General features: G+C 43.8%; 1 protein-coding gene and 1 non-coding gene across 3 annotated transcripts in view; both read right to left on the bottom strand.

The window, feature by feature from the left end:
- The window catches only part of CORO1C (coronin 1C), an 83,306-nt gene extending 61,789 nt beyond the window's left edge, over positions 1 to 21,517 (bottom strand). The window contains exon 1 of one of the 2 annotated variants that reach the window (XM_022550891.3): positions 21,411 to 21,517. The gene's annotated coding sequence lies outside the window, so the exon portion shown is untranslated. Of the gene's footprint in view, positions 1 to 2,682; positions 3,931 to 21,410 lie in introns of those variants that run through there. The other variant, XM_089894611.1, reaches the window with a different exon arrangement.
- Positions 21,518 to 24,916: 3,399 nt separating this feature from the next.
- TRNAE-UUC (transfer RNA glutamic acid (anticodon UUC)) lies at positions 24,917 to 24,989 on the bottom strand. Its single transcript has one exon. It is a non-coding gene; the product is annotated as a tRNA-Glu (tRNA).
- Between the last annotated feature and the right edge of the window lie 251 nt (positions 24,990 to 25,240).

The following is a 25,240-nucleotide window of genomic DNA, read 5'->3' as shown; positions in this document are numbered from 1 at the left end:
AGTTTCTAGATGATACTGAAGGCCAAGCAAGAGTTAAGTCTTGATTGTCCAGCAGCCATCGTAGTAAACCTCTTTTTAATTTATCTATCTTTTTTATAGTCACCATGCTGTACATTACATCTTATAACTGGAAGTTTGTACCTTTAGACCCCTTCACCCATTTCATCCACCCCCCTAATCCACCACCTCTGGCAACCACCAAAATGTGCTGTCTCCATGAGTTTGGGTTTTGTTTTGTTTTTGTTTTCATTTTTAAGATTCAACATGTTAAGTGATATACAGCAGCAGTCCCCAACCTTTTCTGGCGCCAGGAACCGGTTTCATGGAAGACAATTTTTCCACGGACCGAGGCGAGATGGCGTGGCAGGGATGGCTCAGGCGGTAATGTGAGCCATGGGGAGCAGCAGATGAAGCTTCACTCGCTCGCCCACCACTCACCTCCTGCTGTGTGGCCTGATTCCTAACAGGCTGTGGACCCCTGATATATTGAAATGTTATTTGTCTTTCGCTATCTGACTTACTTCACTTAGGATAATGCCCTCAATATCCACCCATGTTGTCACAAATGGCAGGATTTCCTTCTTTTTGATGGCTGAATAATATTCCATCATACCACATTTTCCCATCCATTTATCTGTTAATGGACACTTAGGTTGTTTCCACTATCTTGGCTATTGTAAATAATACTGCAGTGAACACAGGGGTGCAGATATCTTTTCAAGACAGTGATTTAGTTTCCTTTGGATAAATACCCAGAAGTGGAATTGCTGGATCATATGGTAGCTCTATTTTTAATTTTTTGAGGAACCTCCATACCATTTTCCATAGTGGCTGCACCAATTTTACATTCCTACATAAATTTCTAATGGGTAGATAATATATTCTCGTTTTCAGCTCCAAATAAAGAAAATCTAAAAGCTGACTACCAAGATCCACAATACTTAGCAGCTCATCTAAGGAAACAAAAATGATTAAAATTTTCTTTACATGTTGGGTAAACATCTTAACCAAGAACAAGCTGTAAAAATAAGGTCCATGGTTTAAGGACTTATTTTATAAGCATCAGAGTAAAGTTTGATGAAAATCATTCTCAGAAGAAAATTTCCATCTTACAGTCAGTTGATCATCCTCAACCTCCAGGGGAGTGTGAAGGCATGCTTCTTATGGTACTGCCTAGTCAAGTTACAGAGAAAATTTATTTCACAGGCCATACAAGAAATGTGTTGGGTGTTGGGAGGGAAAAATGTAAACAAGACAGGGTGTTTACAATACTGTAATGGCACCAAATAAAATATACTCAAAACACCTGAATAAATGTTACTACCTTTTCTCTATTCTCTCTGTCTACTTCCATCAATCTCGTAAAAAATGACGACAATTTTGACATTTTCCTGTTTAAAGATTCCAGCAGATGCACTTCTATGGTTTGTATGAAAGGAAACACATCCTGCTAGGAACACATACAGGAAAACCCCTACTAGCAGCAAGATCCTGCTCGGCACATTAGCTGAGACCATTCCAGAGCGTCAATTACTCAAGGACTCAGAAGGCTGAGCATGTCCCCTAGCCAGCAGCAACCACAGGAGACTCCAGAATGTCCCAATAGGGAAAGAACACATTCCCTCTAAGTTGATGCTTTTCTGGCCCTTTTTAATGTGGGAGAGATCGGACACGTTATTTAATAGAAAGTGGCAAGCAGGACAGCAGAGGAGGAAACAAATGTCCCGAAATCAGTTATTTAAATGGCAATGCCAACAGTTAAAAATTCTTTGTAAGAAGTTAGAAAGGTAATATGTAAGCCTACGTAGAAGACACATTCACAAGAAAGCAGACACCGAAAGCAAATACGGGAGGTGCTCTGATTAAATACAAAAATTCAACGTTCATCATTTTTGGATATGAGACGGCTGTGCTTTTTTTTGAATGTCCTTAAACAAAATTCATCAGTGACACTTGAAGAGTTCACCTAACAAATCATTTGAACTGCATCCAATTCCTTAGTTAACAGATTCATATATGAGATACTCAAGAAAAATACGCCTAATTTACCTACTTTAATAGAAGTTGTTTTACGAAGGAAGAAAACAGACCGCATGCAACAATTTGCTTTATATAAAGCACAGGAGAAAGTCAGATAGATACACAACATTCCTCATACACAGCAGCTAAGGCTGAAAGGTTTGCACTCCACTTAAGACAACTGACTGCAAGTATGGAACAGCCCTTATGTTGGTTCAATTTATCATGACACCAAGAATGGCGAAAGTAAAGGGTGAAAATTCACGCTCATTATAGCCTTCCAAACGCTTTCATCCCATTATCCACCCAGGTACTAGGTTAAAATGCCAAGAAGGAGGCGTACCGACTCTAAGTGCACTTTGTTTCGACTCAAGAACCCATTATCATTTTGGTTTTTAAACGTTTCTTGGAATGAAAAGACAAAGAAATGCAAGTCGGATTTACCAAGAAACATCCAGGCTGGGTCCTCACAGAAGCCTGGAGTAAAAAGGGTCACCAGTTCCGGACTTTCATTTTCAGCCCAGAGACACTGTGTGACTCGCCCAAAGATAAAGGACTTCGGAGAGAGACACGATGACCTCGAACCACAAAGTACGGAGCAATTCAACTTTTCACCCCCTGAACTTTCATACTTTTTCAGTGATAAACTCCACACACACATACAGTTTGGCTTTCCCACGTCAGCCAGTGATGCCTCTCAGAACCGCTCCATGGGGTGCTGCCTCCACAGCTCACAGTTCCACCTGGCCTGTTGGTGCCGTTTTTAAATAGGAAACTGCGCTTGGCTCACACTTTATACAATACACAAACTGGCTGTTCGCATTCAAATATGCTGAGACCAACGAGAGAGCGCATTAGCTGTGCCAAAGGAAACCAATCTTTGCTTCTGACTGAAAACCCTCAGGCTTAGGCCAGAGGGCTCTGTGCTCAACTGTCCAAGAGCCTGAACCGACATGCCTAAAAGGCTGGAATCAACACATCTAGAACAAGTTCTAAAAGGTGAGGTGCAACGGACAGGTTTTTACTCTTTTTAAAGCTTTCTAAGAAAAGGACTCGACTTTCACAGTTTACAATTCTGTACTCATTTTAGGAACTGGTTACAAAAAGAAGTGGGGGCTGCCTGCCATCAACACAGGCGCTCCCCGCTCCCCAATGACAGAGTGAGACGTGCAGCTCTGAGAGTGACTGCTGAAAACTCAGTCTGACAAGAGACCAAACGAGCTATGTACGTACATCAAATCACCGCGAGGCCCACTTTAAATATCTTACAATTCGGTGTGTCAACTACACTCAGTAAGGCTGAAATTTAAAAAAAAAGAAATGAGCGTGACATGGAGAGCAAAATAGCAACAGATAAAAGATCCTAAATACAGAAACCCCAAATCCTCAAATCCACTCTCTCACACTTGTATTAAAGAGAGACCCTTTACAACTAAAAGATGCCCGAAAAGGGCCTGGAACTCCCTTAAAATAAAGAAGAATGACACGACATGAATTTTACAGTTACTAACACATGAGATTACAAGGTTGTAGGGGTCATCTCTAGCTCTTCAATGACAGAATTTTTTTTTACTACATTATCAAAGGAAGAGCAGATTTTTCAGAACATAATGTGTCAGGATGACATGTTTACAATCCCTCTATCTCCCAGTTTTCTGCTTATCACCAGCATCTTTATAAACACACCCACTATACCCCTCCCTGGAGCTTTAAGAAAGGACTGCTGAAGAAACCCCCATCAGAGACAGCAGCAGGCGTTGCCTGCCCAGACAACGCGGTGGAACTGAGTAGAATCCTCTGAGCTGCTAGCATCTCCCTAAAGTGCCCCACAGGAGATCAGGCTCGGAAGCTCGACTCTGCCTCTCTCTTCAAAGAGCCAAATTAATCCCAAGAGCTCTCATCCCAACTGCAGAACTTTTACCACCATGACTGGCCCAGCACTCTCACTTAAAAATTAATGACGAATGTGTTTCAAAATACTCTTTCTATACTGATGACCTACTTTTCTTATCAACAACTGGGGGAAAGCACACTGTGTACGACTGTTCAAACTTGCTAAGTCTGTTTCCACTACTTAGTCAGATGGAGTTTCTCTTGGAATAAAATTTTCATAATTCTTTGGCAATATACTTATACCAGGAAATGAAATTACTGGACTCCAAGATCGTTTTGTGGTGTTTTTTTTAAGGCATTTTTTAAGGCATTTTTATGAAGACCCTCATAAGGCTAGCCATAGCAAAAGTAGCAATGTCAAAAAAAACAGAGTAATCTCATTCAACTGAAGAATTTCTGTCTTCCCTTTTTAATACCCTATACCCTGGGCAAGCAGTGATTAAATAAACATACTCCTGACCATATTTCAAGGGGAGGTAAGAGTAGGAATAACTCTGGCCTGGATGCAAGACTAGCTTATCCTGACACAGTCACCTAACCACTAAATCATTTTAGTCCTATGGTTGGTTGTTTCTTCATCTATAAAATAGGAGAACTAAAATAAATTATTTCTAGGGTCCTATTATTAATATAATTATTATAATCTAAAGCCTACAAATCTATAGAGAACGCTTCTTTCACTAGGATCCAGTTCACATCCCCTAACAAAACACACACAATTCAAGGAGAACGGAGTTAGCAGCACCCGCGGGGTTATACACAAAACACATACGATCGACTGTGAATGCTGAAGAGGTCTTTAATCCCAGTCACTCATGACGCATTTATTCAACAACTATTTACTGAACTCTGACCGTGCGCCTGGCGTGATGCTAGACGCTGCAGATGCAATGGTAAGCAAGGAGACGGGCCCGGCTCTCACGAAGTTGACAGTCTCCAGGAGGAGACACCACAATCAATTATTCACACCAACGTCACTGTGCTGCTACGACAAACACTGGGACACAGAAGTTCACGGGGGCAGGGAGTCAATACAGGACAAAGAACCACTTCTTAGGAGCAGCTCCCAAGAGCCTTCTCTTTACAAGTAGGGTGTCTGAAAAGAGCAAAAACGTAGCGAAAATATTTAAATTACTTATTGTGCCTTTTCAGATTAATAACTGGATCTGTGGCTTCAAAATTAAGGTAGTTTGCCCATAGAGGTGCCCAGAGCTCGAAGGTAAACCTATTTAACAGGGGCTTCCCTGGTGGCACAGTGGTTAAGAATCCGCCTGCCAATGCAGGGGACGTGGGTTTGAGCCGTGCTCCGGGAAGATCCCACATGCTGCAGAGCAACTAAGCCCGTGAGCCACAACTACTGAGCCCACTTGCCACAGCTACTGAAGCCCGCGCGCCTAGAGCTCGTGCTCTGCAACAAGAGAAGCCACCGCAATGAGAAGCCTGCGCACCGCAACCAAGAGTAGCCCCCGCTCGCCGCAACTAGAAAAAGCCCGCACGCAGCAATGAAGACCCAACGCAGCCAAAAAATAACCATAAAACAAAAAACATATTGAACAGGCTATTTGAAAATGAAACTAACACTGTTTAAAATAAAAATGAATTTTCAGCCATCCTATAGAAAAAGCAGCAGCATATAGGCACACACAGCTCAACGATATTGCAGGTTTGGTTCCAGACCACCGCAATAAAGCAAATCTCAAAATAAAGCGAGTCACAAGAAGTATTTGGTTTCCCAGTGCGTATAAAAGTTATGTTTACACTATACTGTAGCTATACACTATTAAGCGTACAATAGCATTATGCCTGAAAGAAATGTACACACCTTAATTTAAAAATACTTTATTGTTAAAAGCCAACTATCTAATCTGAGCCTTCAGAGAGTTATAATCTTTTTTCTGGTTGGGGGTCCTGCCTCTCTGTTGATAGCTGCTGACTGATCAGGGTGGTGGTTACTGAAGGTTGGGTAGCTGTGGCAATTTCCTTTTTTTTTCTTTTCTTTTCTTAGTTTTTTGCCACGCTGCGCGGCTTGCCGGACCTTAGTTCCCCGACCAGGGATTGAACCCGCGCCCTCGGCAGTGAAAGCACAGGGTCCTAACCACTGGACCACCAGGAAATTCCCGGCAATTTCTTAAAATAAGAGAACAATGACATATGCCACATCGATTGATTCTTTCTTTCACGAAAGATTTCTCTGTAGCATGAAAAGCTGTTTGATAGCATTTTACCCACACTAGAACTTTTTTTCAAAATTGGGGTCGATCCTCCGCTGCTGCTTCATCAACTAAGTTTATGTCATATTCTAAAGCCTTTGTTATCATTTCAACAATCTTCACAGCATTTTCACCAGGAGTAGAGTCCACCTCAAAAACCACTTTCCTTGCTCATCCATGAGAAGCAACTCCTCATCTGTTCAAGTTTTATCATGAGATGGCAGCAATCCAGTCCCATCTTCAGGCCCCACTTCTAATTCTACTTCTCTTGCTATTTCCATCCCATCTGCAGTTACTTCCTCCACTGAAGTCATCCATGATGACTGGAATTAGCTTCTTCCAAACTCCTATTAATGTTGGTATTTTGACCTCTTCCCATGAATCATGAATGATCTTAATGACATCTAGAAAGGTGAATCCTTTCCAGAAGGTTTTCAATTGACTTTGCTAAGATCCATCAGAGGAATCACCATCTGTGTCAGCTACAACCTTACAAAATGTATTTCTTAAATAGTAAGACTTGAAAGTCGAAACTCCTTCTTGATCCATGGACTGCAGAGTGGATACTGTGTTAGCAGGCATGAAAACAACATTCATCTCGTGGTACCTCTCCACCAGAGCTCTGGAGTGAACAGGTGAGTTGTTAACAAGCAGCAATATTTTGAAAGGAATCTTTTTCTGAGCAGTCGGTCTCAATAGTAGGCTTAAAATATTCAGGAAACCATGTTGTAAACAGACGTACTGTCATTCAGGCTTTGTTGTTCCATTTATGGAGCACAGGCAGAGTAGATTTAGCATAATTCTCAAGGGCCCTAGGATTTTCAGAATGGTAAATGAGCACTGGCTTTAACTTAAGTCACCAGCTGCATGAGCCCCTAACAAGAGAGTCAGCCTGTCCTTTGAAGCTTTGAAACCAGGCATTGACTTTTCCTCTCTAGCTATGAAAGCCCTAGGTGGCATCTTCTTCCAGTCGAAGATTGTTTCATCTATGTGGAAAATCTGTTATTTAGTGAGCACCTTCATTAATAATCTGAGCTAGATCTTCTGGATAACTTGCTCCAGGTTCTACATCAGCACTTGCTGCCTCACCTTGCACTTTGATGTTATGGAGACAGCTTCTTTCCTTAAACCTCATGAAGTAACCTCTGCTACCTCCAAACTTTTCTTCTGGAGCTTCTTCACTTCTCTCAGCCTTCACAGAATTGAAAAGAGTTAGGGCCTTGATCTGCATTAGGCTTTGGCTTAAGGGAATGTTGTGGCTGGTTTGATTTTCTCTCCAGACCACTAAAACTTTCTCCATATCAGCAATAAGGCTGCTTTGCTTCTTATCATTCCAGGTTCACTGGAGACCTTCAAGCACTTTTCCTCTGCATTCACAACTTGGCTAACTGGCCCAAGAAGCTTAACTGTAAGCCTATCTTGGCTTTCGACATGCCTCGCTCACTAAGCTTAATAATTTCTAGCTTTTGATTTAAAGTGAGAGACATAATACTCTTCCTTTCACTTTAACACTTAGAAGCCAGTGTAGGGTTATTAACTGGCCTAATTTCAACATTGTTGTGTCTCAGGGAATATGGAGGCCTGAGGAGAGGGAGAGAGACAGGGGAATGGCCAGATAGCGGAGCAGTTAGAAAACACATTTATTGAGTTCACCATCTTATTATGGGCATGATTTGTGATGCCCCCAAACCATTACAATGGTAACATCAACGATCACTGATCACAGAGCACCATACCAAGTATAATAATGAAAAAGTTTGAAATATTGCGAGAATTACCAAAATGTGACACAGAGACATGAGGTGAGCATATGCCGTTGGAAAAAATGACACTGATAGACTTGCTGGATGCAGGGTTGCTAACAAACTTTCCATTTGTAAAAAACACAGTATCTGTGAAGTGCAATAAAATGAGGTGTGCCTGTACCTCTTGAAATCTTACTGCACCTTCAGACAAATTGTTTTGTCTGATCCTTTTTGGTAAAATTACAAACTATTTCCTTATCAGCACACCTCTCTTCTAAAGAGGGGAAAAACAAAAAACTCAGAATATCAGTGTCTACAACAGAGTACAAGAAACTGGGGAAAATGTAGTTACTACCAAATAAATACTTTACCACCACCCAACACCTTCCGAAGGTCTCAGTTCTTTAGGGGGAAAACGCCACACATCTCCTTTTACCAATAAAATGAAAATACCTCCGGGAAAGTGGAGACAAACAAAACTCACTTTCAGGAGGAAACATTTGGGCTAAGTATTTGGGGAGTGAATTCTCTATTACTAGAAGCTTTTACCAGCCTTAGCTGGTAAAACTGTAACCTTAACCATCCCAATTTCCCTCCAAACTGGATAAAGATTTGAAAAGAAAATCATAGTCCTTAATCCTTTATGTTAAATTAATTGGACTGCATAATAGTAACTACTAAAAGAGAAATTCCATACGCCTCAAATGAAAGCAGGAAGAATCCTTTTCTAAGCATTTTGAGTAGAAGGTTAGCAGAAAGACCAGGGGCTTCCCACCCCTAACAGTACTCTTCTAAAAAACTACATTTACAACAAACAAATTACATGTATGGTTTGTAGTAACCTCTAAAAACGGCCAGAAATAACACACACAAAAACGCAGCTACAGAATGATTCTTTTTTTGTGATCACATGTTACTAATAAGATATAAACCAGGGCTTCCCTGGTGGCGCAGTGGTTGAGAGTCCGCCTGCCGATGCAGGGGACACGGGTTCGTGCCCCAGTCCGGGAAGATCCCACATGCCGCGGAGCGGCTGGGCCCGTGAGCCATGGCCGCTGAGCCTGCGCGTCCGGAGCCTGTGCTCCGCAACGGGAGAGGCCACAGCAGTGAGAGGCCCGCGTACCGTAAAAAAAAAAAAAAAAAGATATAAACCAAAGCCTACAGATTTTCAAATTTTAATATTGCACAAATGAACTCCTAAATGATTCAACAGCTGAAAGGGTGCCCAATTCACCCTTTCTTAAAGTACTTGGTTCTTGTCAATTTCTCAAGTTAAATGAACCCAAGCACATTAAATCCTTGGAGATCCAGGAGCCACTGAAATGAGCTGAGACCTGCCCTGTGATTCCCCTGGGGCTGGGCCTAGGGGCCCCTCAGCGTCCAATGCAGACACTTTACAGGCAGTCGATTAAAAGATAAGAAACTCGAGGAAAGGAGAAAGACAAGAAAGGGAAACTCAGTTTTTTCGAGGGCTACCTTAACTTTAAATCCTCATCTTGATACAAATTAGGGTTCTTCCCATATCTGTTTTGACAAAACTCTCCAGGTGAAGGCACACTTCCACTAGGACGTTCCTTCATGGATTCTTTCTGAAGTCGAAGTTGCTAACCAAACCACAAATCAAAGCCCTAAGAACTCCATGCCACTAGTACTTTCAGTTTATTCAAGAAGTTAGTTAGGTAAATTTGCAATAAAGTACCAACATGTGATGCCACCCTATTTTTCATCAGAATTCACACTTTAAATAACCAGAACTCCAAAATTTGCTTTACAGATAAAACGTTTCAGTAAATAAATGTGTGTATATGCTAACACACTTATTTAAATGAAAATGATGACTAGCTTATCATAAGATAATTTACTAGGCAAATGTTTACAATCAGTAGTCCTTCTACACCACAGAAAATTTCCTCTTTTCCTTTCATCTTCTAGGAAAATGGGAAGACTAACAATCACTATCACAAGTGTACCATGTAAAACTGAAATTCAATTATTCGACTACCATTTACTGAGCACCTACCATGTGTCACGCAGCCCACTTGGAAACGGAGGCACAAAAACATTGTGACATTCTCTGCCTTCACGGAACGTGGCATAGAGTGGGTACTAGTGTTCACTTTCACAAAGTGGAAAATAATAATTCCACACTTATGTTTACTTAAAATTTCTACTCATTTAACCCAAAATGTAATTAGGAATAGCACAGAAATCAGTAACGTTAGGGACACCCACAAATTACACTTCCAGCTACCTTTATAGCTCTATATCTAAACTATGCTTACCTTTTACACAAACACACCGTATAAATGTGTATTCTGTTCTCATGACCCTGGACAATCTGGGCCATCTCCCTTATCCATTTGACACTACTCTTCCCCAATTACACCTCCTCTGAGTCAGCCCAGCGCTATTTCACAAACCCTCGGGCAGGGCCTCGACCCAGTGTCCCAGAGACACTGACTCCCCACCACCCTGTCCTCTCAACCCCCCGCAGAGCTCAGGCTCCACACAGAGAATTCAGCGTCAAGAATTACATACTTGGGGGCTAGAAGAAGCTTGTAATGTATTTTTAAAACTATTATATCTTTTAAAAGTAAATCAAAATATTAAGCCTGCCATTAACACTTTGTGAACAAGACTTTTTCTAACTGCACCAGAAAAATCAAGTCCCTGATCCTTACCACACTTAGCATCATAAAATGCTTGAATAAGACGTTCTTAAAAACCAGACAATCCAAACCCTTCAAAGAGGCAATAACAAAAAGGAAAGATCAATTATTTCCCTCTGAGGAAAGAAGGGGCTTTGTGGTAAGAGTTTATAAAGGGACAGAGATATAGTCGGGGACCAGCACACAGCTCTGGTAGCACAAGCTGCCCCAACTCACAACCATTACCCTGCCCTGATCTACTTCTCAGAGGTCCTGGAAACCAGTCACTGCTAAAACATAAGACCCTTTCAAGCTGTGTTTCCCAAATGAAAAGAGAGAAAAAAAAAAAAGGATCCTGTGTATTTTGAAACAAGCTGAGCAGATTCACTGTCTTCAAGGTTACAGGAGGAACCTTTCTAAAGCAGGCAAGGCTTCTTCCCGATTCCAGGAAACAGGGCTAGCCTTCTATATGGGCTCTGTCTGACCCCACTCGCCTTCCTTCAACTTTCCCCTTGAAACATTGTTATACTGACTACATGCCAACATTTCAGAGAGATGATGTTTATCAATAAGGAGCTTCCTTTGTAAAAATATTAACACTGTAGCTCTAAAAGGGTTGAGATATGAGTGAAATAAGACAAAGCCCGTAGTCCTTCTAGCACTGAATAACAGTGCTAGCCTAGTAGGAACTGTAGCCATCCAGGAGCACATTAGCAGAAATGAATTTGAACCATCTGCTTGGCGACTACTATTTAAAGGAGATCAGCTTAACCAGGGGAGTGGAAGCTTCAAGTTAAGAGAGAAGGAAGATGAACTTGGAGGGCTGCTGTGGCATGAGGCTGCTGGATGCCACACAGCCTACACAGACAGGCATCTGGGGTGGAGCAGGGTTCCTTACTTCTTTGTCACATGACTCCCAGCTTCCAAGATCCAGAATTCAGCTATCATCATTAACAGTTTAAAAAGCTGTGCTGTGAATTAAACAGATTTCTTCAGTCTAGGCTGGGAACCTACCCACCACTGTAACACTGAATCTGTACCCAAAAATGCCTTCTCAGTTCCAAATAACTGAGTTAGACTTTGGAACACAACCCAGCCCTGGGTTGGGGACTGAATGTACACGTTGCCTCCAAAACAGAAGCTGCCTCTGGGCTCTCAACCTTTCATGGTTGGAGAACCACATGACTCACAACTATCCTTCGCAGGTAAGATGTATCATTTGTTCCACCTGACGATGTATAATAATTCAGCCCAGTGCATGTATGACAGCTCTATACTGCATAAGAAGACCAGGGACGTTTCAGGGTATGTATGTATGTATGTATGTATGAATGAATGAATGAATAAATAAATAAATACTTCCAATTTCCCTTTTCCTATGTAACACTGTAAAGCAACAGCGGTTCCCATAAGAGAGAGAGCCTAAGGGATGGTTACTCTATTTCTAAAACAGACAACATGCATCTTATTAAATATCACCCCAAAGAGCTGTGGCCAGCACTTGTTGGCTCTGGCCTTTCTCTTGCTTGCCAAGAAAAACTCGGATGACATTGTTAAGCTAAAGACACTACTAACCGCAAAATTAATTCACCATCTAGCTTGTAAAGTGACTAGTCAGTCTCCTAATAAATCCTTCTGCTTAACGGAGATGATAGCTCAAGTTTATGTGTGTTTCTCAGTCACCGCTCAGGCAGCATTTGAGTTCTTACATTAATAAACCAGCCTCAATTCTTTAAGTTCCTAAGAATGAAAGGAATTAGAGTCTTTAACTAGAAAAGAATGCTTGACCATTATGAAAAGGAATTTAAGTATCTTTCATGTGAAGTAAGCAAATAATGGTGAGTAAACATTCGTCCTACAGAGGGGGAGCTTGTGAATCTTGTCAAGAACCCTGACAATGTCAAGAGTGGAAATACACCCCCAAAGGCTTCACACTCCCAACACTTCCCTTCCCATGTGTGTTTATGGCCGTTCACGAAACTGAAAAACTACAGCTTTGTTCATCCAGAATGAAGGCCTCAGCAACTGTCAGAACGTGGGGACACACATATGAGTCCACAATGGGGCAGAAAAGGCTCTTACACCAAACTGCCACGTGCCCAGATTACCAGGCTGCCTTGGTTCCCCAGAGATAGAATGACCACGCTGTGAAGTAATGGTCAACTTCTGCCAATGCCACGGGGTTTTCATTATGCCTGTCTGTAGTTCCAGTACTGGCTGGATGTTGTTCCTGTCAAAATCAGCCTTTTCATATATGGATGGCTTAATGGGGCTAACCTTTGCAATATTAATTGGTCTTTGAAACACCCAAGATAAATCCTTACCAAGACTGCATACTAATGGTCAGATTGCATGATTGAGGACACAAAAAGGGATCAATAAAATAGTGTCAAGGAACTTTACATGTAAACTAGGAAATGAAGTCTACCAAAGGCTTTTCCAAGAGATTCCACGTATTTTCAAGTTTCCCCAAACTGCATCTAAAAAGAAACCCTGAAAATCTGGACCAAGCTTCATAGCTTAATACATGTACAATCTGAAGATGTGAGGTGGGGGGAGGGAACCCATTGGTACTAACTACCAATTGTGATGGTGAACTGAAGCGATAAACAGTGAGTAGGCTCAGTTTGTAAATCTGGCAAAAGACTGTGGCAGAAGCTTAAGAGGGAATTGTTGCATTGGGTCAAGGACTAAAACTCAGGGTAAGAACACTGGGTTCACACTGTTTAAAAAAGAAAATCCACACCATAGTATAAATCCACACCACCTACTACAAAAATGAATTCACACTACCCATGGAAGGAGGTGGGGGCAGAAGGGAGAGACAGTCAAGTTCCTGATCTTGGGCAAGTCTTTCAAGCACCTGTGACCACAGTCCCCTCGTCCATCAGATGAGGAACAAGGCAGCAAGGTACCTTCCGCTCTGGCTGTGATTCAGAGTCACCAGGGAGCTGGAGCCCAGGCAGCTGGGCTGACCAAGGTCTAGAGCTGATCCTCACAGGCATCAAGTTGAGGACCTCTGGGCGTGAGAAATTATCTCCCAAACCCCCAATATGATATATTTTTCAAAAGGTGGTGAGATACTGGAGCTAAAAGTATGATCCATTATTCATAATTTTTTAAAATGTAGATAACTGCATGACCGAAGGGGGAAAAATATGTATTGTGAAATACCCACCTTCAGTCATACAAAATACAAGCCTTCCTACTCCCATTTATAGTAGTTTCTCTCACTCCGATCTTTGCATTAATTTGATTTTTCTTGACCATGGCAAACAGGAGGAACAATTTTTGTCATTAATGTAAGATTCAAATGACAGGCCTAATTTAACATCCCATGAGACTATGGAGGCTCTTTTCCCACACAGAATGTTACATTGTATCACAATGCTGCCGTTCACATCATACTCAACCCCATGAGCATCTCACACCCTGCAGTGCAATCTCCTTCCAAACCCTAAAAAGATCAATCTTTTGCCAGGAACTAAACCTTTTTCCTTAAAATAGACAGACAGACAGACTGAATAGCAGCATAAGGCCTGAATAAGAGAAGTCTGTCTGAATAGACATTTCCAATTCAGATAGATGGCCAAAAACTGCCTCATTTTTAACACTACCTTCCTATCCTAAAATTAGACACTTTTTTCCTCTCCAATGATTCAAGTTTGATTTGAAGTCTAAAATGCTGAGGCAGGAGTGGGAATCCACACAACAATAGCTTAATATCGGAAATAAAATATATTAAACTTACCCTACTTGATTCTCCCCAGTTCCATTCATTAACAGACATTTAAGGACTTCCCTGGTGGCGCAGTGGTTAAGAATCCGCCTGCCAATGCAGAGGACACGGGTTCGAGCCCTGGTCTGGGAAGATCCCACACACAACTAGGCCCGTGCGCCACAACTACTGAGCCTGCACTCTAGAACCCGCGAGCCACAACTACTGAGCCTGCATGCCACAACTACTGAAGCCCGCGGGCCTAGAGCCCGTGCTCCGCAATAAGAGAAGCCACCGCAATGAGAAGCCTACGCACTGCAAGAAAGAGTAGCCCCCACTCACTGCAACTAGAGAAAAGCCCACGCGCAGCAAGGAAGACCCATCACAGCCAAAAATAAATTAATTAAGAAAAAAACCAAAACAGACATTTAAGAGTGAAGACAAAGGGAACACAAACTTATTGGGTGTCTACTCAAAACCCAGCAAGGTACCGTTAGCAACTCCATATTACAGAAGAGGCTCAGGGAGGTAGGTTAATTGACAAAATCATAGCAGAGAGTGAAACCCAGCTCAGTCTGGCTCTGAAGGTCTGCACCCTTCATTGCCTCAATTTCTCTAGACAGAACTCTTAGAGCAAGAAACTATATAAGTACAGATAGCTCATTGATCCTAAGGAGACAAAGAACAAATTTGAAATTTATTTTTCTTTTTACTACCTTGCCACAATCCAATCCCTTCAGTGAACACACAGAAAACCTACCCCAAATGGCCAACTGGTTTCTCCTAATTCTCAAGAAGATACTAAGTGCAGTATTTTTAATTAAAGTATTAACCAGATGCTCTGAGAGAAGAGCACGAACAAAAGAATGAAAAGGAAGGAAGTATGCACCTCTAAAACCCAATTTACACCCACCATCAGGCGTGCACTGGGGTAGTTCCAGCACTGACTGCCTCAACACCACCCGGCTAGGCCTGCTGCATTTGGTCTTGGTAAGTCATCCCAAACCAAATGTGCTCCCTGGCCATCTGCCCTGCTGAGAAGACTGTGCGCCAGTCATCACTGTTTATTAGGGGGAAAGAACCTGGACAAGAATATTCTGCCCTCAGGAAAATGTTTCAAACACTCGGTTTACATCTGAGCAATTTTTTGGTAAGAGCTGGACTTGGGTGCCAGAAAGGCAGAGAGGAATTACTCCTGTACTTCACGTTATTTTAACATAGGCAACAAAGGTGTAAATAATAACCAGAGAAACCCACTGACCTCAGGATCTTTCCAGTTAACTTCAATAAAAATAATCTTTCATTCAGCAAATATCCAGTAGGCACTAGAGACCACGCTGTGAGCAACAGAATCTCGGTCTGCTTTCCATGTGATTTTCTCTCCCACATTCTGCCTTCTATGGGAAGGCGCCTTTCAGACGGTAGGTTCAAGTTCAAATCCAGTTCCTCCTAGCAGACAGGAGTGATGAATGTCTGATGCATGAGAGCAGGGACAATGTCTGCCTGTGAGGACTAAGGAAGGTTTCATGGAGAATCCCAAAGGACAAGAGGGATTCACCAGGTGTAAGGGGAGCCGAGTAGTAAGCGCATCACAAGATCTTAAGGCTGGACAGTTCAGGGAGTGGCAATGGAGATGAAAACACAGGAAGGGGAGCAGTGAGAGATGAGACAGGCTGAAATCAGAGCTGTCCTCATCCACCACCATATTAAGTCTGAACTTTAACCACAGACAATGGGGTGGGAGACCACGAGAGGATTTAAACAGGTAATTATATGTTCCCTGATGAACCCTTTTTGATGTAGAACTAACTCAAATCTTTCCCTAATCCTTTCACATTTGGATTTTAATTTATATAACCAAACTACCAGTGAGGATCTGATTTTAAGGTCTAAATAATTTCTAACTCATTATCGGTTTGGACTCCATTATGCATAAATTAAACTTCACCAAAATTAAAAACTTTTCTACTTCAAAGGACACCATCAAGAAAGTGAAAGGAGGGACTTCCCTGGTGGTGCAGTGGTTAAGTGTCCGCCTGCTAATTCAGGGGACACGAGTTCGATCCCTGGTCCAGGAAGATCCCACATGCCGCGAAGCAACTAAGCCCATGCGCCACAACTACTGAGCCTGCGCTCTAGAGCCCTCGAGCCACAACTACTGAAAGCCCAGGTACCTTGAGCCCGTGCTCTGCAACAAGAGAAGCCACTGCAATGAGAAGCACGCGCACCACAAGGAAGAGTAGCCCCCGCTCGCTGCAACTAGAGAAAGCCCACGTGCAGCAACGAAGACCCAGTGCAGCCAAAAATAAATTAAATTAAATTAAAAAAGAAAAGAAAGTGAAAAGACAACTCAGGACTTCCCTGGTGGTGCAGTGGTTAAGAATCTGCCTGTCAATGTAGGGGACACAGGTTTGAGCCCTGATCCAGGAAGATCCCACACGCTGCGGAGCACTAAGCCCGTGCGCCACAATTACTGAGCCTGCGCTCTAGACCCTGCGAGCCACAACTACTGAGCCCATGTGCCACAACTACTGAAGCCCACGTGCCTAGAGCCCGTGCTCTGCAACAAAGACAAGCCACCGCAATGAGAGGCCCGCACACCGTAACGAGGAGTGGCCCCCACTCTCCACAACTAGAGAAAGCCCGTGCACAGCAGCAAAGACCCAGCACAGCCAAAAACAAACAAACAAGTAAATTTATTTTAAAAAAAAAAGATAACTCACAAACTGTAGAAAATGCTTGCAAGTCATATATCTGATAAGGCACTTGTATCTAGAATATATAAATAACTCATAACTTAACAACAAAAAGATAACCCAATTTTAAAAAGAGCAAAAGCATCTAAACAGAGGTTTCTCCAAAGAAAATATACAATTGTCCACTAATGACTTGAGAAGATGCTGGACATCATTAGCCATTAGGGAAATGCAAATCAAAACCACAATGAGATACCACTTCACACCCACTAGGATGGCTAGCATCAAACAGTCAGGGAATAACAAGTGTTGGCAAGGATGTAGAGAAACGGAAACCTTTATACACTGCTAGTGGGACTGTAAAATGGTGCAACTGCTTTGGAAAAGTCTGGCAGCGCCTCTAACAGTTAAACACAGAGTAACCAATATGACCCAGTAAGTCCCAAGAGAAAGCAAAACATATATCCATGCATAAACTTGGACACAAATGTTCACAGCAGCATTATTCATAATCGCCAAAATGGAGAAACACCCAAACATCCACCAACTGATGAATGGAAAAACAAAATGTGGTATATATCCATACAATGGAATATTTTTCAACCATTAGAAAAAGAATGAAGTACTTATACATGCTACAACATAGATAAACCTTGAATACACTATGCTTAATAAAAGACACAAAAGACCACATATTGCATGATTCCATTTATATGAAATGTCCAAAACAAGGGAAATCCATAGAGACAAAAAATAGATAAGTGGTTGCCTAGGGCAGGTGAGGGAGAAGAGCTGGGGGGAGGGGGCAGGGGACCGTTAATGGGTATGGGGTTTCTTTTGGAGGCAATGAAAATGTTCTAAAATTGTGGTGTGGGACATCCCTTGGGGCACATTGGTTAAGAATCTGCCTGCCAATACAGGGGACACGGGTTCGAGGCCTGGTCTGGGAAGATCCCACATGCCACGGAGCAACTAAGCCGTGTGCCGCAAGTATTGAACCTGCACTCTAGAGCCCGTGAGCCGCAACTACTGAAGCCCGCACCTAGAGCCCGTGCTCCGCAGCAAGAGAAGCCACCACAATGAGAAGCCCGTGCACTACAAAGAAGAGTAGCCCCCTCTCTCCGCAGCTAGAGAAAGCGTGCACACAGCAATGAAGACCCAACGTAGCCAAAAATAAATAAATTTATTTTTAAAAATTAAAAAATAAAAAAATTAAATTGTGGTGATGACTGCACAACTCTGTGAATATACTAAAAACCACTGAATTGTACACTTTAAATGGGTGAACTGTATGGTATGTAAATTATATCTCAATAAAGTGGTTATAAAACAAAGAAGATTCCATTATGTGCCACTGAAATACAAAATAAGCTCTCAAAAGCAGTGTAGAATCTTGTTCACTCATTTTAAAGCATCTGAACTAGGGCAATGAAAACCCAGAGAGATTCTATTACTTAACATTCTAGGTACTAGGTCATACTGAAATATTCATGAGTATTTCCATGTTTTAATAAAGAAAAGGCATCTTAAGTTTAAAAAGACATACAAGTGTCAGAAAAGAGCTCTGACAGGAACAAGGTGACACTGGGAAGTCATCAAAAGGAAACAAACAGGATTTGTACCCTGAATCTGAAAGTGGCACTCAAATTTATTATTGTTCCACCTCTGAAAAAAGAAGTCAAAGGTAAAACAACCTGGTTAATATAATGTTTCTAAAGCACCGTTTGTGACAAATCAAAGTATTAAGAAATAATTTGCCATCACATAGAATTTCCACACCCCCAGTGACATAACTAAGAACTGATCACTTATCCTTTTGAATGTTCCATTTCATAGGCATCTGAGTGACTCTCCTCATGGTTGGAGTGAATCTCAAAAGTGACAGCTGCGTTAAGCATAAAACTTACATCAAAAAAATCCAAGTATTTAAAGAGTGTTGTATGTCATGGGTGAAGGAAGTCAAGAAGTACAAACCTCCAGTTATAAAATGAACTAAGTCATGGGATGTAATGGACAACACGGTGACTATAGTCAATAATAATGCAGTGCGTATTTGAAAGTTGCCAAGAGAATAAATCTTAAAAGTTCTCGTCACAAAATAAATAAAAGTAACTCTGTATGGTGACACACCGTAACTAGGCTTATTGTGGTGACCATTTCAGTGTATACAAATATCAGATCATTATGTTGTACACCTGAAACTAACATAATGTTACATGTCAATTATACCTCAATTTTTAAAAAAATAATGAAGTAGCACACACACCGAAAGTCCTGTCAACCCTGAATCTAATCCCAAATTATATATAAAGTAATAGACATAACTTCTGATTAGCACAATCTACAGGCAAAGTAACAAATGATCATGAAAAATTCAATACTTTGTGCAGTGATCTCTCATTGGTATGTGTCTATTAGAATCCATCAAGCTTTCATGTACCTTCCACAAATAATGAAAAACAAATACGGACAAGGCACATTCCAGATTTGTCAAAAAGGTGTGTACCCAACCTTTATACCCAGTACACACGACAAACATTTACCACAAAACATGGCACCTCAAGGCCTAATATACAATTCCCACTTTTATTTCACTTTCCCCCCCTATTTATTTATGCAACCTCTCAGACCCAAGAGTTACTATTAGGCTTCATATCCAAACACTGTGACTCTGAAATGTACCTCCAAGCCAAAAAACAAAAAAAATTAGTTTCCTTAGTTTTCTGAAATATACAGAATCAAGTCCAAAATAGATTTTTCCCATTTCTTCAGTTTTATAGGGAATGAAGAAAGTGCAGTCATATAAACAGATATCTATTTGCCTTCACAACTGAACAGACGGTGCAAAGCAACTGCTTATACTTAATCGTGTTTCTGTCTATTCTAGCAGGCCTGGTGTCAGGAGAGCTCTGCCAGATAAGGACAATGAAATGCATTATTACATAGAGTGACTACGAGCCCTACAAGTACTGTTTGAGGATGTAATCCCGGGCAGGAAGGCTGCAGTGAGACGGCCTAATATTATATTTTGTGATAACTATTTGCAAAAGTAAACACATTCGCCACCCAGTACCAGTTTACAAACGCGCACTATATTCAATTCCGTTTTAATGTATTATAGGAAAGAAAGGCCTCTTGCTCTCCTGGGGGAGATGAGCGACTTGCAATTTGCATCTCACACTGAATCCCACGTTTGCAACATGTAGAGCAAGGACTTCAGACACCACAAAACAAGGACAGCCTACATTAAGGCCAAATATAGGATGTGATTCTAAACCGCGATGCAGTAAAGCGTACGTTTCCTTTTCCAGCAATCAAAAACCCTTTGAACACTCCCAAAAAAGGACGGCAGGGCCAGCGCCTCCCTGCAAGAGGAAGCCCCTTTCTTCTCGGCTCTCCCCGCAGCCTGCCACTTCCCAACACATTCAAGTCATTTGAGAGACACAGAGCTGTGTGCGCGCGCCTGTGTGTACAGGCGGGAGAGGGCTCGGTCCCTGCATTTCCAACCTCTACATCTGAGTTCATCCTCAGTCATTTAGGCGCAGCGGAGCCCCACCTGCACCTCGCTCCTTCTTACTGCGTCCCTCGCCAGCTGCTCCGCTCTTAGACGAGCGTTATCTCTGAATCACCCAGTTCACGCGGACGCTCCAGGCCCCCGACCCTGCAGCCTTCCTGTCCCATTCTTCCTCTCCCAACCCGCCCCCCCGCCCCTCCCCCGCCACTCCCAGCCCTCCGCTCCCGACGCCCGGCTCATCCTCCTCCCGAGTCGCCCCCACCCACATCACCCCAGCTTCAGCCCTGCCCCGCCCTTCCCGACCCCCAACCCAGCTCTTCAGGGCCCAGAGCCGGCCTCGCACCCCAAAGCTGGCAACCCCCAGACCGGACCGCCGCCCTCGCCCCTCCCACGCAGGGACCAGCTTCCCCCGGCGCCACGTGAGCCCGGCCCCTAGCCACCCCCCACCCACTCGCTCCCCAGGGCGGCTCAAGTCCCGCCTCCCAGGCCTGGCGCCCCCCGGGCTCTGCGCCCTAGCCTCTAGCAGCCGCTCCCCACCCAAGACCCCACCCAACCTGGCGGAGCCCTGACCCCTAAAATCCTTCCCGGGGCAGCCTCGTCCCCCCTCAGCTCCTCGCCCGGCCAGGAGGGTTCCGGATCCCTAAAAGTCTCCCCAGGGCAGCCTCCTCCCCACAGGAACCTGGGTTCACTCTCCCCAGGCCGAGCGGTTCGGTCCCCAACTCCCTCCCCCACCGGATCCCAAGTCTCCCGCGGCAGCCCCTACCCCTACCCCATGTACACCGGCCAGGGCGGACCCCCGGCCCAAGGATCCGCGCCGCGCGCGCCCACCAAGCCCTGTCCGCTCCACCGGGCCCTGTCCCACGCCCCGCCCGCTCCTGTCAGCCGGCGCCGGCACACGCTTAAAGGACAGGTCCGTCCGCCCGTCCGGCTCGCTCCCAAGCCGCCCCGCCGGGCGCGCGCAGCTCACCAGGGCTGAGGTGCCTGAGGCGCCGCCGCCGAAGTCCCAGCTGCAAAGCCCGGAGAAACCTCCAACCGCTACCACCTCCCGCCTGGCACTGAGCGCCGCGTGGGGGAGGGGCGCGGACAGCCGCCCCCGCCCCCGCCGCTGCACGCAGGCCCCGCCCCCGCGCCGCACCGCGCCCAACCAGGGCCGCCAGGTTGCGGAGCACCACGCCCACTTCCGGGAGGGGAAGCCCGCTTCCCACCCGGCGTTCCACGCCTCACTCTTTCTAGCGCCCCCTCTGGTCGCGCCGAGGGATGCAGGAGTGCCGCGGAGGAAGGCGGTGCCCAAGTGCAAGCACCGCCCGCTAGTCCTCTGAGTGGCCGGAGGGCCAGGCCCACTGACCCCAAAGAACCAGGAGCGGTTACCTTAGAGCCCCGCCCACTGACCTATTCGGCCCGGCCGGGCCACATGCCCCGGCTCCTCAAAATTTTCCCCAGAGTCCCTTAAAACCGTAACATCAGCTCCTCTGAACCCCGCCCATTGCCCCATCCAAACCCCTTGCCAGCTTCCTGGCTCCCTAAGCCCAGCTCCCCTCTCATTCCTTCAGAACTGGCCCTTCTGCGTCACAAACCCCGCCCCAATTTCTAGAAGCCCCGCCCACGGGCTGGTAACCCTATTCGCAGCATCGCAAGTCCCGCCCACTGCCCATCTAACAGCGTTAATTCTCCAAGCCCCGCCCAGAATTCTCGAATCCCCGCCTCTGGCTCCCGAAGTTCCGCTTCTGCTGCCCTCACACCCTCCCACCACCACTTCTGGGGATTCGCGACGCTATGATCCTCCTTCCACTAGACCTTGTCACTTTGCTAGCACAAGGTGGCGGCCCCTAGGCTGGACCACACCCACATATCCCCCCGCCCCCACTACACAGAAGGGCCTATCTTGACCCAATTTCGCAGGTGAGGAAATGAAGGATACAGGGTCCCTCCCTTCCTTTTACTGGCCAAAGACCCTCTCTTAATAACTGGGCGGCCCAGGCCTGAAAGTCAGAGCACCGGGATTCCAGTCCATCTCTGCTGCTGTCAGACTGTGTGTCCTGAGGCAGTTCCCTTCATCTCTGTGAGCCTGAATCTCCTGACCTGTAGCGTGAAGTTGTCCTCTTTATAGCCAGAGTTCCTTTCTCACATACCAAGCTCTGAAATGCCAAGGTTTGGGGAAACTGGGACTGATGAACTGAATTAACAAAGCAGACCTGCTGATGGGGTAGGCTATTTACTTCCCAAACCAAGGCATTTTTGCAGTTCACAGCAGGGGAATTTTTCATGTTAAGCATCAGCCACAGAAATATGTGTTATGTAAATCAGGGCCCACCTGAACCAAAACAGCTATCACAGCAAATTATTTCTCCTCTCTAAGCCTCAGTTTCTTCATCAGTAAAATAGGGATAATAGCAGACGCACCTTGGGAAGGATTCCATGAGCTCCTGGTTAGTAATACACTTAGCAGGGTGCCTGACTCGGCATAAGCCGTCAGTTAGTCATTACACTAAAGATGCCTCTCTGGCAGCATGACAAAAGAGAAAAACATGGACTGTAGATTCTGACAGACTCGGCTTTAAATCTAGGCTCCACTTCTTACCAGTTGTGTGACCTCAGGCAAATCACCTCCCCTCTCCGTGCCCTGCTCGCCTCGTCTATATAGTGGGATTCGTCTAAATGTTTACTTCAGAGAGTGGTTTTGAAGATTCAGGAGTTTAGATTCAATGAATTAAATCATGGAGAAGTATCCAGCATAGTGCCTGGCATACAGTAGGTATTTAAAACATGTGGATTCCCATCTCCCAGTTCTATAAATGATAAAATTCGAAGTAAAACTTCCCAGGACATCAATTCCCCCAGGATGACACCACAATACTGCAACCATAGAATACGCTGAGAAAGATCCCAAGGCCTTTGCCTTCCAGTTTTATCCTTAAGGTGGGGGAGGTGATTCTTGCACAGAAAGCGTCTAAAGCCAGAAGCAATGCCACCTCACCACACCTGACCCAAATGTGGTCAGTGGAGAGCTGCTACTCCCAGAAGCAGCTGGAAAATTGCATAACTCTTTGCAAATCCCTCCTCCCTCATCATCCCATTGTTCTTGAATTCCTTTCCTTCGTGGGCCCGAAAGGAAACCTTGGTTCTGTCCAAACCGGCCCTAAATGGAGAGATTCAGGTCCAGGTAAGATGCTGGATTTGAGAGTCTTTTCCTGCTCTCAAAACCTGATTTCTGAAGTAGCCTTAAAAGATCGATGCTAGATGAAGATGAATTTAATGATCAGGAAAAAGAAGAATGATTCCATATCCCACATGATACACATGCCAGGTCTTATATGAAGAAGAAAGAACTGTGGGACCTGCATTTGGAAGCTCCTAAGCAAATCACTTTTCTAGTTTCTCTTAGTAGCAAATGGAGACCTTAGCCTTAGGTTGCCAGGGCAACATGGAAGCTGGGTGGATTAGCCCTGTGGAAGCATTTACAAATAATAATACTATTAATTAAATGAGTGACTGGAAGTAATCTCAGATTACTAGAGTAATCTCAGTAAGCAAGACCTCTGCTTGAGTGACAGAAGAGGACAAAGCTTGGGGAATATTAAAATTCACCCTCAATTGATCAATCTTGATTCTCACTGCTTTGAGTGCTTCTTTCTGAGAAATAGGAACTAGAATTGATTGATTGGCTACAGATGGGATGCCTTTTTAAAAAAATTTATTTTATTGAAGTATAGTTGATTTACAATATTGTGCTAATTTCCTACTGGGCATATACCTACAGGAAACCATAATTCAAAAAGACACATGCACCCCAATGTTCACTGCAGCACTGTTTACAATAGCCAGGACATGGAAGCAACCTAAATGCCCATCGGCAGACGAATGGATAAAGAAGATGTGGTACATACATACAGTGGGATATTACTCAGCCATAAAAAGGAACAAAACTGGGTCATTTGTAGAGACGTGGATGGATCTAGAGACTGTCATATAGAGTGAGGTAAGTCAGAAAGAGAAAAACAAATATCGTATATTAACGCATATATGTGGAACCTAGAAAAATGGTACAGATGAACAGGTTTTCAGGGCAGAAATTGAGACACAGATGTAGAGAACAAATGGATGGACACCAAGGGGGGAAAGTGGAGGGGGGTGGTGGTGAATTGGGTGATTGGGATTGACATGTATACACTGATGTGTATAAAATGGATAACTAATAAGAACCTGCTGTATAAAAAATAAATAAAATAAAATTCAAAAATTCAAAAAAATATATTGTGTTAATTTCTACTGTACAGCAAAGTGATTCAGTTATACATATATACACATACTTTTTCACATTCTTTTCCATTAGAGTTTATCACAGGATATTGAATATAGTTCCCTGTGCTATACAGTAGGACCCTGTTGTTTATCCATTCTGTATATAATAGTATGGGGTGCCTTTTTTTTTTTTTTTCTTGGCCATGCCACAAGTTGAGGCATGTGGGATCTTAGTTCCCTGACCAGGGATCGAACCTGGGCCCCCTGCGGTGAAAGCACAGAGCCCTAACCACTGGACCACCAGGGAATTCCCTAGGATGCCTTTTTTTAAGTAAATGTTAAGATTTTGAAATAATTGTAGGTTCACATGCAAGTATAAGAAATAATACAAAGAGATCACATGTACCCTTTATGAGTTTCCCCCAGTGGTTAACATCTTGCAAAACTATAGTATAGGGAGACGCAAGAGGGAGGAGATATGGGGATATATGTATACGTATAGCTGATTTACTTTGTTATACAGCAGAAACTAACACACCATTGTAAAGAATTATACTT

The sequence above is a fragment of the Delphinapterus leucas genome, chromosome 14 (genome assembly GCF_059928025.1).
Source record: "Delphinapterus leucas isolate spDelLeu-1000000601 "Yukka" chromosome 14, BTC_Dleu_Yukka2, whole genome shotgun sequence".
NCBI classification, from domain to species: domain Eukaryota; kingdom Metazoa; phylum Chordata; class Mammalia; order Artiodactyla; family Monodontidae; genus Delphinapterus; species Delphinapterus leucas.
Note: the sequence above shows the minus strand (reverse complement) of the source record. Positions and strands in the feature narration are given on the sequence as shown.